The 16,353-nt window shown below is 35.2% G+C and overlaps 1 long non-coding RNA gene across 1 annotated transcript; it reads right to left on the reverse strand.

Moving 5' to 3' along the window:
* Nucleotides 1–5,590: 5,590 nt before the first annotated feature.
* LOC113965722 lies at nucleotides 5,591–15,714 on the reverse strand. Its single transcript, XR_003533619.1, has 4 exons — nucleotides 15,640–15,714; nucleotides 12,361–12,394; nucleotides 11,491–11,594; nucleotides 5,591–6,114 (listed from the first exon to the last, which is right to left on the reverse strand). It is a non-coding gene; the product is annotated as an uncharacterized LOC113965722 (long non-coding RNA).
* Nucleotides 15,715–16,353: the final 639 nt, after the last annotated feature.

Here is a 16,353-nt window from a genome sequence, read left to right on the forward strand (position 1 = left end):
AAATAGGTAAAGACCATATTTTAGGTGCCCTGTTATGTCTCTAGGCTCTTCCACTGTATGTGAGACCAGAAACTCAAAACTACTCAGACCCAGAGGCATGACCCAGAGGCAGCAAAAAATATACAAATGCTTTCCCACTGAAGTTGTAACTGTCCAGGAAACTTCTGTAATGACAAATGAGAGGAGGTAGTATACACAGTTACATGCAAGATGAAAGGATGTCAGTCAGGTATTCCTTCTACCAGGTGTACCATGAACCGTGAAGTTGAGTGTGGAAGGAGACAACACTAAGGACTAAGTGGGTTATGTGTACTAGTAGAAATGGGATGTGACTGAGTGGTTGCCGGATGGCCAAGTCCTTTTCCCCCTAAACCAGCTTTTTTACCAGTTTCAACCCACACCAATAAGCACAGAGGAGAGCTGTAACTGTTTGTAAACCTCTCCTAAGCTGCTCTCCCTGGCAGTTCCCAGGCAATGGAGACTGGCAGTATCCCCTCTGTCTATCACACAATGCCAGTGGCTGCTGCTGCTCCCAGCCACTAGCTGGGTCCCTGAGTGCAGTCAGCATCAGTTCCTTCCACAGGAACAGTTCTCCTCATCCAGAAACACTGATACATAAGACAATGTGGGCTGTCTGCTTTCACCACAAGCTTCATGGGCCATGCATGTACTTGGGACTCAGTGGCGGTAATTTGTCCATAATACAAAACTGACCAGCCAGACAAGTACAAAAATCCTTAAAATTACCTCCATACTCAAAGCACTTTGATTTAAGTGTGGAGCACAGACACTGCAAGCAGAGCATGGAGAACTGTTTCTGAACAGGTGAATACACTTGTTTGTTAATCATTCAATTACTTCTGGCAATGTTGTAAGATATTTTTATACTGTTCTTGTGTTAAAGGAAAACTTTCAGTTTGATAAAACATCACACCTGTGCAAACATGAGGTATGATGCCATAAGCTTTACTTACAATTACAGTTGTTTTTCTTAAATTACATGAAGTATAATCCACAATAAGACACTTCATTGTTGGCAATTACAGATGTATCTCTGAAAAGGCTGATTGCTTAATTACACTTCTTATTATGACTATTCTGGCAAATTTCTAAAAGGAATCTCTTACAAAGAACCGGATGAATGTTTCCTCTGTGTTCTTCAGTTAGGATTTGACTCTTCAACCTTTAGATTTATTAAAGTCAAACAGTTCAGCTTTTATTTTCAATTTAGTGTAATTTTACTTCAGGCAAATTTCACTTATGTGGTATTTAATCCAAATAAATAATATTATTCCAAACCGTCTTGCTTCCTATTGCAGAAAGCCGTTAAACAATTGTCTTTGAACACTCCAGTCATTAATTATGATGTCTCAATGTTAATATGTTATTGTTAGCATTTGTACTAAACTGCCTTTCTTGCCCGTACATATTTGAGCTAAATCTTGAACAGATTTTTTTTTTAAATAATCCTTCAGTTAGTTTTTACTCCTTAAGCACAGATAGCTTCCAATTAGATGATTGGAAATTTCAATTCACCAGCTTTATGGGTATGTAAATTTGGTCTTTGTATGAGAAGCCTGATGAAAATGTCATAGTAGATATAAAAAAATTTAGAAAATAAAATTAATATCTCTACTTTTCTTTTATTTTCCAATCAGATCATTCTTAACTTCCATGAATAAAAATAGAAATTATATTTGAAGGTTTCAAAACTATTTCCTTGATTTAACTTCATAGGGATTTTTATTAGGTGGATTATTTCATTGGAACTAGTCCCAATCCCTGAATTTAATCAGACATCTGAGTCTTTTCAGAATTAAGGCTAGAGTAGAAATATGTTTTATTATTTCCGGAGAAAAGACTGCTTTGATGAGAATATTCATGAGTGCTTCTTCTGAATGAATGCCTAAAAAATGACAAACTAGTCTACTCAAAACTTCTTATTCAACTAATAATGTTCACTCTTTTCCTTCTAGACTTTAGTTTCAAGTACTCGCAAAATATTCAGATAATTAAAGTGCTTGTCATTATTGATTTGGTCCTACTCAGGACTGTAGGTATGCTGAAGTCATACTGTATTGAATTAGTTGTCTTGAAGTAGACACTATGTGTCCTTAAGCTGTGTCTCTGGAAGAAGTCTCTTTTTTTTTTTCTAAAACTAGACACTGGAGATGGTTTAATTCATCTGGACAGGCCCCCAGACCAACATGATCTAACCTTGAAGTTAGCCCTGTTTGGGGCAGGAGAGTGGACTCACTGGGGTTTCTCCCAACACAAATTATTCCATAAGTATAAGATGAAATTTAATGTGGGTTGAACATGAGAAGGACTGCAGGTACCAGGGCCCAAAAAAGCTATGGCAGAGGAAGAGAAAATGTGGCTTCCTGTTACTGAATGGTAGTGTCATTACGCACAAAGCTATTTAGGAATGACATAAAATGGAAACCACCCAAAATGAAGAAGAAAACAATAACTGCTGTAACTGCAAATCCATTTCTGGACTGGAGAATCCAGGGCACACACCTTCCTCCTAACCCGTGGACCCTTGGTAATAAAAATGTACATTTTTATGCATTTGCTTTTTATGTATTCGACATTAGACGTAACAAAAATGTAAAATCAAGTAAACAAAACTCAAGCCAAATAAACTGCTCAAGTTAAACCAGTGTAACCACGAAAGCAATAGCACATATCACTCAGCAAATATGGATCCAAAAAGTATTAAAAATGTGTTTTAAAACAGACATAACAAAGTAACACTAACATTATTCACCATCATCCCAGGCTGTTAGGAACATCGCCAATGGTGAATGAGGTTCATAATACAGTGATGCATTTTCCTATGGCAAGGCAAATAATTTCCCTGGTAGCTGAAATAAAGTGTTGACTCTTCTTGAAAATTAATTAGCACAGAAACACAAGAGAAAAAAAATGAAAGGCTTCTTGTTCCTAAAGGTTATTCTGTAAGGAAATAAATCATATGAAGGTATGAAGTGTGCTCTCCTGTACTTTATGATTAAGTGCTTATAATAGAGACAGTTTCTAAGCCTCAGCTTTTGCTAGGAAGTTCACATCAAAGGTGAGTTAAGTCTTTATCATAAAGACATGGTAAAATATATAAACCAGAACTGCTTTAAGTTAGGAGATCCTCTCGTTTCAGTAGGAAGACCTTTCTTTCTTTTTATCAACTCATTTTACAAGTGATGTCCCAAATTTTTGCTAAGAACATTTCCGTGAAGCTTTTGCTCTCCTCTTGGCAGAAGGCCTTAAAATTTGTGTCAAATAAATTAGAACTAATGTCTTTGGCTAAAAAGAGGAGCCTGTTAAAGGGCAGTAGTAATCAAGACAAGATAATCATTTATCTGTGATTTTGTGGGTATTAGTCTAATATCCTGTCTATTCACAGCATGTCAAAGATAAGAGCAGTCGCCGGTTTACTGTTTTTCTGCCCTCTCCTTCCTCCCTCCCTCTGTCCCTCAGGCCTGAGGAGATAAAAGATAAAAAACACATACTAGGCCAATTGCAATAATATTTCACTAAAAGGGATACACTGTTGCTATTATAAATTAATTCTTTAAAAGAAACTACTATTAGATAGTTATCTGTCCCTCAGATAATTATGCACATGAGTAATTCTACCTCTCTGAAGACTTTATAGGATTTACTGGAAGTCCCTTGAGGTATCAACAGTCACATGTGAACCTGTTTACAGGATGTGACTGTAGTTCCGAGCAGCAGCCATGATACTGATTCCTAAAGAAAGTTTCAGGGTGGAAAATAATCAAAATATATATCTCATTGAGATTTTTTTCCAATTCTTTTGTTTCTATATGTATCAATTAAAAAGAGTTTAAATCTCATACCTGTGTCAGTTGCTACAGATACTGTTGAAAAACAAGGTGTCTCAAAAGTGTTCTTGAATTTCACTCTAGATGCTTACCAGTAGTTAGAGATTTAATCCTGTTGATTTTGTCACCTTACTACCTTTGAAGGCTCTCCTTTCTGATGGGGAACCATATCTAAAGGTCAAATAAATCACATAATTGTCCATTCTGTATTTTTATAGCCACTTTCCTGTCATGTAGTGATACAAAGCAGCCTTGAGAGTTGGCTTTAAGAGCATCCCCTGCTTGCAGAAACTTTAGGCTCACACTAGTTAGTGAAGGGAAAGCGCTTTTCAGCCTCATATTTTTTTATAATCTGCTTTTTGCACAAGTATGAATATTCTCCTTTAACTATGTTAGGAGTTGAGGCTCAGTTCACCTTATAATTAATTAAGGCAAACTAATTTATTTAAGATTAAATTATTTTGTTATTGCGCACAGTGGCTAACCTTTCACATTTGACATATTGCATAGACATTTTATTTTATTTACAAATGTCTGTTTAAAGAAACGATTAGTTCTGTAATGTGTTCAGCAAGGCTTCTTTATAGCAAAGCCCTCCTGGGAACTCTTATGCAAATAAAATCCATCTGGAGATTGAAAGTAATGCAGGTAAAATTATGAACAATATACTTAATTTTTAGGAGGATTTAAAGGGATATAAAGACACACTTCACTAGAAAATCCAAATTACAAGCACATGTCCTAGTTACTGTGTTTCAGAAGTGCTCCTTCACACAGCATCAGTTGTCCTCCCCAAACTATTGAAATCTGTGTCATGTCAAATATGCATATGATTTATATATTTACTATTTTTTATAGCTTAGTGACTGGCTTGTATTGGGAAAAAAAACTTGCTCACAATTAGTAATATTTTCAGTGCTGCCAGTAGTTCATTAGATTATGTATTCTAGCAGGAGTCTTTTACAGCTATTAGGAAATTATTTTACTTAGTTTCTTTTATTTCAAAATTAAAAATGGCCCATGAGTGGATGTTATCAGGACATGTATGACAGAAATTAATTAAAAGTTTGTAGCTATTGTTTTCTGTAGCTATGGGAGGGCAAAATTGCATAAAAGGAATGTCTTAGTTGTCTCTACTTTAAAAGTATATATGCTATGGAAATTTCAAGTCCCAGAGTGTCACAGTATGGCTATTTTGTAAAATTTAGAAACCTTTACTTCCATGAACCAAAAATATGACTACTAAATCCTGTAATTTCAAATGTGTGTAATCTATAGAGTCTATTCTTGCTTTACCACTCCCTCAGAAGTAAGCCCAGAAAGGTACAGGGCTTTTTATTTCTTTTTCTTTTTTTTTTTCTTTTTTTTTCTTTTTTTCTTTTTCTTTTTTCTTTTTCTTTTTTCTTTTTTCTTTTTCTTTTTTCTTTTTCTTTTTCTTTTTTTTTATTTTTCTTTTTTCTTTTTTTTCTTCTTTTTTTTTTTGAAAGAAAAGAAAGTAGAGAGAAGGGAAAGAGTAAGAAAGGAAAGGAAGTAAAAGCCTGCTGATATTTGGGGGAGGGAGATATGTGAATCCGCTATTAAAGTACTCTTTTGAGACACATTTTCACTTTTGTATGACACACTTCATTCATCATTAGCACTGGCAAAAATTTAATGGGGATAATTTTGAAAAGTTTGATGCATTTCTAAAGGTAATTGCACAACAAGGGGAACAGCAGTGACTTTCTTTTGTGTTTGGGGAGGTTAACTGAGTTTCCTGGGTTTCATCTGAAGAATGAAAAACTGTAACTGAACAATCTGAAACAATCTTTGTTCTTCTGTTTTCTTCAAGTCACAGGAAGAGAAAATTTTGGCATCAAGAAGCATCATTAGTAATATAAACATTTTATCAACATGAAACTACATTGTCCAACCAGTGTTCCACTTTGAGTTTTGAAAGACATTTACTTTTATCTTCATGGGCTAAAAGTTGCTTCTTTTCCAACATGATCAACCTCAATAGTTTCTTGATTTGTTTAATGTAAGGAAAAAAACTTACATTTAAGGTTAAAAATCATGCTCCTCGGTACAAGAAAGGTATGGGATTGTGCCCTTCAGACTTCTGAATGAAGCTGGGATCTGTGCAGATTGTTGAAAAGGCAAGATGCATAGCAGGACTGTCAGCAATCAAAACAAGTCAAAATCAAAACAAGTGGATAAAAGACATATCCAATCACTGTTGTCAGAGAGAGGCACACTATTCTTGCAGTTTCTTGCAGGAAAAATGCTGTAGAAGGAAAAACAATTGTAGTCAGCTTCTGTCATCAGAAAGTGGGGCTGCAGTCATAGGATTTTGGCCTTAAAAGCTTTTAAATTCAATCAGATCTCTCAAATCTTGGGGTATATCAAAGATTCACAATGTGGAAATAAATTTCCTTCTGTAAGGAGGCAAACCCCTTCTTCTCATCAGGAGTAAATTCAGTGGGAAGTCTAAGAGAAAGAATCTTCTAGGAATTTGTCTTTAAAAAGTAATTTTCAAATAAATACCCCAAAGATTCTTGAACTCTAAGGTGACCATCCTAAAGAACAAAATGTTAAAATTAAGGTTATCTGTGAGGCCTTTGTGCATTTGCTTCACAGTACAGGTCTCATCTGAGACCATGGAATATCACCTAAGGTTTCCCTCCTATGGAGGATGTGCCAGCTGATAATATAATACTTTCTTGCTTTCTTTTTAATTGTAATTCAGCAGTGTGTTTGCCTGTATGTTACTGCTATCCTTAATGTTTATCTATAATATACCCTGAACTTTGATTAATCTTTTAAAAATTCTTTCACATCAAACTACTACCTTTTTTTTAAATTTTGTTTTGTTTGGTTTGGTTTTTTGTTGTGTTTTTTTTTTTTTTTTTAATTATTGCTGCTTGCGATGTCATTCAGAGACTGCAGTTGTTTCTGACAGTTCCTGGGAAACTGAGCCAGGTGTCATGTTTGTTTTCTATTTGTAATATATTTTTCTGTTTTATTTCTCTGGGTTATGGATTCTTCTGTAAGTTTGTGTGCATGTGTATCTCTATGTATGTATATGTGCATGTGCATGTGTCTATGTATAACATTTCTGTTATATATCTGTATAGATATTACACTAGGATATATATGTTTTCTTCTTTCCTCTTAATCTTACCACAGTATTTTATATTGAATGTGTTAGACTCTGGAGGAAAAAGTGAGAAAAAAAAAGCAAAAAAAAGAAATATATGTTTTTCGGTGGCTTGTACTGCACACAAAATATTTTGGAAGGTTCTAAATAGAAACAATTTTGCTGCATGTAAATTAAACTGGCAGGGTATCTCTAATGGACTTCATAAACCTTGCTAGACCACTTTAATCTGGAATTCAGGCCTGCCTTGGTTTCCGCTACAGCCCAGTGCAGTCCTTCCTAAGCTGCTTGTTTTCTAAGTTTAGCAAACAGTCTCGTGCAAAATGTACTGCAGACCTGCAGCCTGACATTATGGAGGTCTATATTCCCATTTTTCAATTTTCAACCTTTAATATTTTTTTCTTTGTCATATTGTCCAAGAAAGTTTATCATCACTTGAAAATCAGAAAGCATGCTTGAAACTCTACTTGTGCTTAAAAATGGCAGGTCTGTTCAAACTTTTTTTTTGTTTGTTTTTTAAGTGGTAATTTCAGACTTAAGTAGAGACCAGGAAGCATCCTTAATCTCAAGCAAATACTGCCATTTGCACTGTAACACTATATGGCAGCATATATGGCAAGAAATTCTCATGGGAGGGTGGAGGGAAGGCAAAAAATTACAATTTTACCTGCTTACCTGGTGGCTGCTAGAACAAAAATAATCAATTTTGTTATTAATTATAAACAGGAAGATGGTTGTTTATTTACCTAAGAGACTTCCCAGTAATTATATGTGTAATTGCCCAACTGTAGATTTACTGGCAGAAGTCAGTCTCATATTAGTAGTGAATAATTTTTTTTGTTTGTTTCCCTTGGGAACATATTCCAGAGTAGAAAAATGACCAGCAGAATTGGAATTGGCTTACAACTTTTCTTGACATTTCACAGATAGTTCAAAGAACAACTGGATATGGTGAATAAGTTCTATTTCCTTCAGAAAAACTAGTTTCTTCTGTCCAGGTAAAAAGTATGTTTGTTTAGCAGTGAAAGAAGCCTGCACTGCCTGTGCTATGTGCAGGCTGTCAATAAATAAAGAAGTTCAATTTCCAGGGCTGTCAATAAATATATTATGTATGAGGTTTTTCATTATGTTCAGATGCAACTTGAGGTATTGTCTCTGCCTTCTTGGAACTAAAGCTATTTTTCTCAGCTAAAATGGGATTCCCTTAACACATATTTGCAAATACATTGTTAATAAGCCAACAAATTGCATTTAAAGATGGCAAACAGGTTATTTTTCTTTTCTCTTGATTCCTTCTGTGTGCTTTGAGTTAACTGAAAGGTGATCTTAAACTTCTTTTTATGCTGACTTCATATATTGAGAAATGCAACGTTTATAGATAAACACTCTCACTTTTAATGAAAATTATTAGCTATTAACATTTTGCTTGGAGGCATAAGCCATAGACCAAACTCCATTCAAATCCATTAAATATGCTTGAGACCCAGCTGTCAATAGGCACCATGAAGTAAATTTAATTTTCAGAGTCAATACAGAGCACAGCTGCATTAAGCATAGGATAATTCTGGCACATTATTAATTTGAATGGCCATGTAAGGCATTGTCTAGACAAGATATAAGCCCAAGTTTTCATAGGCAATCTGTACATAAAATGAAGTATGTCAAGGTTGTAAAGAATACTAATAACACAGATCTAGCCTATTAACCAATATTGATTGCTCTTACTGCGACACAGTCCAGTAACTTTAGCGGTGAAATAGTAAGATGTTCAGCACTGCTGCTTCTTTTTGAAAAGCAACGCTAAGCATGGACTTTTTCAGACGAGGCTTGAATGCATGAGATCTCAAATGTTTACTAGCATTATGCATGATTTCTAGTAATCTATCTCTGTGGATTGGGCCATTTTAAAAAATAGGAGATTCATCAAAACCAGCAATTAGTCTTGCTGGTAATATGAGGCATTTTTATTTCAAATGCCATCAATATTTGATTTTTTTCATAATGATTGTAGCCATGCTCTGCATAAATAATGTCTGTTTTAGAAGGTTAAGCAAATTTATGCTTTATAATTTTACTATTTATATAGTTGTACAGAGTCTTTATAACATTTCCAAGAAAAAGAAATAAGAAAAGAAAATTATCTCTTGAAAACTGTACAACTCCGTAGCAAAATTTTTCCAGATTATTTCTCTGGTCCTGTATGAACTCTGCTAAATGACTGAGTAGTTTGGTGCTTGACCCCTTCTGACAAATAGACTGGAAGTTCTTCTAAAACATTAGTGAAGTAAATCCGCTTCACTTTCGGATGATAACAATATCTGGTCTACATCTTGTGGATTCGTTCAGATGCTGAGCCTGGAGGCTTGGATTCATTACTGCCAGCCCTGTCTGTGTCCGCATTAACAAGTAACAGAGGAATAGGGGTGGATCTGCAGAGCACAGTAGTTGGTGCTGAGGACCAATATCCTCATCATACATATTTCCAGTGTGTTTTAATTTGCACTAGGACTGGTGTGGTCCCGGTGGACTCAATGCCCTGTTGCAACTGTAATGCTTGATAAGTGCACTCCCACGGCTGCGTCTTAGAGTTTTGTATCAAGAAGGTTGTTTGTCCTAGTGTGACCTAAAGCACAGGAATGGGGAGAACTCTGGGAGATAAATTTCAGGAGCTGAACTAAACCCTTCATGTGCACAAAGCCTTTGGGTTCTTATTTGAGGTGACTAAGGAACACAGAATAATTCATGGGTTAATTTAGATTACTAAAGACATCAAGAGGTCCTCTAGACAAACCTTCTAAGTTAGCAACTAGGCCCGCTGCAGTGGAGAGGAATGACCACCTTCACTGGCCAAGTTAACACATGCTACTATTTGAAACACTGCTAACGTGTTTTTTTCTTTAACAATTGAGAGAAGACAGGAATAACACAGTTCAGCAATTAAAGTTAGTTGGGATAAATGCTTAGCATTTAATGCATAAAAAAATACCTAATTATCCAATTCTATCACAATAGAATAATTCACTCTTTCTGAGATTAATGGGACATTTTATTACCTAAATATAAGTACGGCTAACACTCCTAGTTTTACCTTAGTTAGTGTGACACCAGAAAGTATTCTTTATAAAATTATGATTTTATGCCTGTGCATACTTTTATAAATAAGTATGCTGTTTATTTAGGATGAAATGTACTGCAAAAGTGAATCCTGAAAGTTAATTTTAAAAGTAGTAAATTATTTCCTTGCAGTTGTTTAAAATTTATGTTTCAGAGAAATCTAGTGTTCCCTTATTTCTTTATTATCTAACACTTAGTTAGTTTTTCTGGAATTAAGGCTGATTATTAAATTACACGTTAATCGTTAACTAGATTCTTAGTCTTCTGTTTTTCAAACAACCTTTTGTAGAATTCTTAGTCTTTTCTCATTGCCAAATACTAGCATTTAGTATTCATGAGACTGAAGTAAAAAAAAAAGGAATTCTAAAGAATGAAAAATAATTTCAACATGTAAAACTACTTTTGCTTTTTTTTTTTTTTTTTTAATTGGTTCTCAGGAAAAAATCCAACTCCAGGAATACAAACTCTGAAAGGGACAATAAATACTTCAACATTTGCAACAAAATCATGAGAACTGACATGACCTAAAATTTTTATTCTTCTATGGACAATTTTCCTTGAGGAATCTTACTGCTAGTTGATGTTTCCTTGGGACATGAAATAAATTCTTGGTCCCACTGAAGTTTACTCAATCAAATGCACTGTTGCAGTCTGCCACTGCTAAAATTGCACCTCTTTTACATCTCTTTTTATCATATCAAACTATCAGATCACAGAATATTTATTTTGTTTCCTTTTTGTATGCCTTAGGTCTGCAGTTAAATAATATTTGTTATCAGAATAAATATAGTTTCCATTTTGATTCCTGTATGTATATATTTTCCCCTCTTGGTTTTTTCTTTAGAACATCTGTATCAGGTTAAATATGATTGCATTCTTTTTCATAAATAAGTTCAAATTGTATGCGGGATATTATAAAATAATAAGTATTTTCTGATTTTCAGATTGCTTTGTTGGCATAATACAAACATTTTATAATACAAAGTTTTTACTTATCTATTTTGACTTCTATAAAAATAACCAAAGGTTTCTAACCTGACTGATTATTGATTGCATGAGTAGTTCATGGTATCTATAATTTTCCTACAATCTATTACAGCAAAAAGAATGAAATTACAATTTTTCCAAAAATCTCTCCTTTATGATTTTCCAGTTGCATTTTCATAGTTAAGTGTAGCTCTTGATTTCTACGTATAGTTTATTTCTGTTAAGTGTTTCAAGTTTTCTTTTTTTTTTATATATATATGCCTAGGTCACCGTGGTTTGGGCTTCTTTATCCCACTGTTATCCAGCAAAGAGTTTTGGAGACCAGAATAGAGTCACTCATTTCCAGTTTTGTGAGAAAGAAATCTTTGTAGAATTTCAACTGGAATGCTCAAATTCTAATACCTGCACTTTTTCTGCGTGGCCCTTCTCAAAACAAGGAGGAATCTTCTGCATATGTAGGAACTTCCCTCTTTCTTTTCAGTGGTGTGTGACCTGCAACCTTAGGCCTGAATACACATCAATATTGAAAGAGAGTGATTTTCATGTGAACCTAGACATTTTGGGTAATGACAGAGACAGTTACCAAGCATTTTTCTGACACACACTGAACACCCTTTTAAAAAGAAAGTGGAGGCTTTGTACTGTTCTTACAGAATGAGGGGAAGTGTCATACTCACCTGGCCAATAGCTAAAGAATCAGAGTCCCCTTGAGCAGAGAAAGAATCAGAAACAGAAGAATGCAAATATTTGTTAACTCAGTATGAGTAGCTTTCAATATGTAGTGTACTTCTGAAAATATTGAACTCTATAAATCAATTTACAGCAGGGCTCATCAAAAAGATGCAAATGAGATCCAAATCCAAAAGTTATATTTCTCTTTGAAACATACTGAAATCATTGAGATGAATATTCTCCTTGCATTTATTTCCAGCTACCAAATGGTCTTGATGTCTGAGCTACTGCCTGTAATTTAAAACTGCAAAGGAGAAACTTGCTAAAATAAAACTGCATTAGTCTGCTAACACAGTGCTACACCAGTATTACCACTGAACATAACCAATAAAATTTGCCATTTACCAATATTATGTTCGTATTCAACTATTAAGAACAGAAACATGCTTTTTTAGCAAATCTGACTTGTGGATCTTTCAAAGAAGACTCTTGGGTTTTATCAGAGTAGAAAAAAATTCTGACTGATTTATACAAAGGCAGATGAAATGTTAAGGAAGTTTAAAAAGATGGCTACTAAGAAAAGAAAACACAATCTACTACCGTTTTGGAAAGAGTGATTTGAAGTGTCTTCTTCCTGCAAAAGAAAAATAAAAAAATAATCTCAAAATTGAGCAGATCAGTTAATATATTTTTATCAATGCCTTATCTCATGGATGTTCTCTGTGCACAGTGATGTGGTATTATGACAGTATGGTATCTTGTAATGGACTTACATTGCTCACATTTGAGAGAGAAAAGCAGCAAAAACTTGTAGGCTGACTTTAAAAAAGCTTTAGACTGCTTCCACTAGCTTTTTTGTATTCCTGGATCTGGGAAAAGCTCAGCTGTGCCTTGGACATGAATTTCATCCCTCTCCTTCCAGGCTTTGGTTTCTTCTCTCAGTAAAAACCCTAGATGCATAAACCAGCAGGAACAACAGCATACCCTTCTCTCCTCAAGAGGAGGGTAGGAGCAGAGAGTGCCCTGTTGTGTGTTGCCAACCTTTTACACCCATTGCTGCTTCTGTTACAATGGAGCCCCCACAGTACTTGCAAAATGTTAATTTTCCTTTCATGACAGTCAGGCACAAAGCACAGGAGGTAGAAGTGAAGAATAAACAACAAAGAATAAGACACTAGCAATTAGTTCGGGTATTTTTCACTGCCATTAAATATTTCAGAAGGTGACCCATGCTGAGAAATTGTCAGCACTTCACCGCGGCAATTATGGCTCCAGTGGAAATCTTAGTGAAGCTAATGAGTGCTTTCATGTACAGAAGGCCTGTTGGATTAGTATCATTACTCACTGTACAACCTGGGAGAGTGGCTGCAGCCAAGACAGGCGCCCTACCAGGCTATGGGCTACACCAGCACATCACAAAACACAGGTACAACCCTCGCCACAAGTTTCTTCCGATCTAGCTGTAGGCAAAGGAAAGGAGAAAGGAAGCAACTCAGCTCCTTTTAGCTGCAGGCCAGAGCTCAGAAACAGTGAAATAATCAGCTGAAGGTCATACAGAAAGTCTGTGGCAGAGCAAAAAAGTGAATGCAGAGTTTCCCAGGTGAAATCCAGCCATTTCAGCACCAGACTGTTGTTTACTCCCAGTCATTCACATGAGCAAACAAAGAACGCTTTTTGAGGAATTTTGTACAGAGATTGAGGCTGCCCAGCTGCTATTCTTTCTCACAATGCTGTGACACATATCTCTTTTACTATAGTTTTCTTTAGTAGACTGTAAGTTACTGACTATATGCAGGTAGCAATAATAAATGATATAATTAGCTAGATAATTCTGTTTTTCTTCAGTAAAAGCTTAATAGTTTGTATAAGAAAGCAATAGATTCCTTTCAACTATTGTTGTTCTTTGCATATGCTGAAACCACAAAGAACATTGATTATTTTAACTATGCTCAATTTGCCTTTGAAATCAACATTCTAAAAAGCAAAAGAGCTTAAACAAACATGAAAGTAATCTAATACTGACATAAACATGAAAGATAATAAGATTAATATGAATTGATCTAAATATTACTTAAAATAATTAGAAATTATTTTCTCATGGTATGCCATTTAAGTTAAACTGCTTCTTAATTTTACTTAGAAAAACAAGCAGAGCATTACTTCCTAGAATTTTAGTTGTTTTTGTTTATGACATTCAGTAAAACAATGGGCAAATATGCCTTTCTTTTTATTGTTTTACATTTTACATACAGTTTGTAACCAACTAGTCTAGTTTTGTAACAGCCAATTTTGTAAGGGCAGGATTGTTGCCATTTTAATGCTGTATCGTTTTATTACTTTAAACCATGAACCAATTGCGTATATTTTTTCTTTTTTGGCACCATTTCTACTACTTTATGAAAAGCAGTAACATGAAGGAAACAAGTCATACTAATAACCCTTACAGCCACCAAACAAAAATGGCATGCATAGAAAAAAATACCAGTTAAATTTCAGTGCTGTTTGTCAAATTAGCTGTGGGGGCCAACCCCCAAATTAACCCAGTTTGGCATTGCTTTCACTACCTCAGTCCCAAAGGATTTATTGGAAGTTTCAGTCTCGTAAGAAACATAGCAATTGTTTTTCTTCCAAAGGATTACCCGAGTTATCTGAATATAACTAAATTTTGGAAAATAGGATGAAAAGCTGAGATCACCAGGTTTTCTCTCAAGATTTAAAAATCTACCTGCCTTTAAACAGTCTGGCAACTGTTTTCTTTTGTGATTTAAGAAGTACTTTCCTTGACTAAAAGGAAACAAAAATAATAATTTGGATAAACTATTTTTGATTAATCAGTGAAATATTTTAAACACTAAAGTGAATTTAAAAATAAATACAAACAGGAAAGATATCTGGTTAGTTTGGTAGAAATATGAGGATTTCCATTGTGTTTCCTGTTCAGCTCTTCCATCTGGATTTATGAAGTTATCCTCTGCATGCCAAATGTAAGACAAAACATGAATGAACTTTTTGTTTTTAAAGATTGCAATTTGTACATATTTATCAAGGTGTTTCATTAAATATAATTATAGTTTCTCCATTTGGAAGTCAGGTAGGAAAGGCTTGGAGAGAGATTTCAATAATTGCTTGCAAAGCACAAAGACCAGAAACACTAACAGTTTAGAAGAGGAAAGTTTTCGGACTTGAGTGTGAAAAGAAAGGACCTTGACACATGGCAGCTGCTGTGTGGAAGAAAGAATAATTGCTTCCTGGCCCACTCTTTCCCCAAACTTGTCATTTGACTCAAGATGTTGCGACCCTCACAATGGACATTTGACTTTCCTAGAGCAAGCAAAGGCAAAGGCTCCTAGGCCTACTGAAACCTAAGAATAGCTTTATACCAAGATGACTTTCAAGGCAGCATTATCACAAAGGGAGCCCTATGAAAATGGTCCTTAATGGCAAGGAATGATTGTGATAAGGAAAACAGAGGAGAAGACAGGGCCAGAAGTGTACACTGGAAATGAAAGGGGAAAAAAATAACTCTATGTTGCCATAGAAAAACCGTCTACTTCTTTAGGAAACTCAAATATAACATTCAGATTCCCATTCTCTTGTCTTCTTTCCTCCATGCTACCTCACCACCACCTTCCTTTATGTTGTGGATATCTGCACTTCTTGTATGCCTATTTCCACCAGAGAAATGACCCAGATCCCAGAATATCACAGAAAGGGCTGTCAATGTCTTGAGCTGCAATGCTAGTCTCAAACTCAAGATCTCATGGGTTTAAAAATCAAGGGGTGCTCATCTCACTTACAAGGTCAAAACTGAGCCAGTGGTCAGGAGAATTTCTGCCTCACACCATGAAGATGAGCTTTTTACTGCCTAGAAGCACTCACCTTTCAAGTGAATCCAAATTGTCTCTGAACACAAATCTCCCACAAAGGTGACTTAATCCATGGGCTAGTGAATAGGTACTTCTTAATCTCTCCCGTTGGAAGTGCTCCACTTCCAGTATATAATTAACATTCATTGCTGCAGGGACTGTGACTGGATTCTCCCACATTCCAAGGGAGTACCCTGACCACTGGACTGTAGGATTTATTTGTAATTTTCCCCTCTTTCTTCTAGCCCAGTTAATATTTCAGACAAACACAGAGAGTCATACACTCACACATCTATAAAATAGTATCTCTAATAATAGTCTTAGCAATACATGCCTTTTTTCTACAGCTGGAGAACAGCAAAAAGTATTATAGATGCCTGGCACAGGTGTACTGCATTCGTTAAAAAACCCCCAAAAAACCAAAAACCAACAACCAAAACAACAGAAAACCTCTAAAATGGAGAAATGAATAATTTTTATGTTAGGAAGCAAATTTTCTACCTATTAACATAACCACCTCACAAAGTGGCTGAAACACATCTTTAGCCTATTGCAATGACTCCCAGTATGTGTATATTGAAGCTGTGCAAAAATTCTAAACCACAAGTAACTCCCTGGGTTTCAGTTTTCGTTATAAGCTCAACACTCAGTTCAGGTTCACTGAAAGGACATTACAAGCCTGGAAAGTCCACAAATGATGTAATGCAGACTTCTCATGCAGCCTACT

This window comes from Neopelma chrysocephalum, unplaced genomic scaffold, assembly GCF_003984885.1.
Source record: "Neopelma chrysocephalum unplaced genomic scaffold, ASM398488v2 Primary Assembly neopelma1_22b, whole genome shotgun sequence".
In the NCBI taxonomy this organism is placed as follows: domain Eukaryota; kingdom Metazoa; phylum Chordata; class Aves; order Passeriformes; family Pipridae; genus Neopelma; species Neopelma chrysocephalum.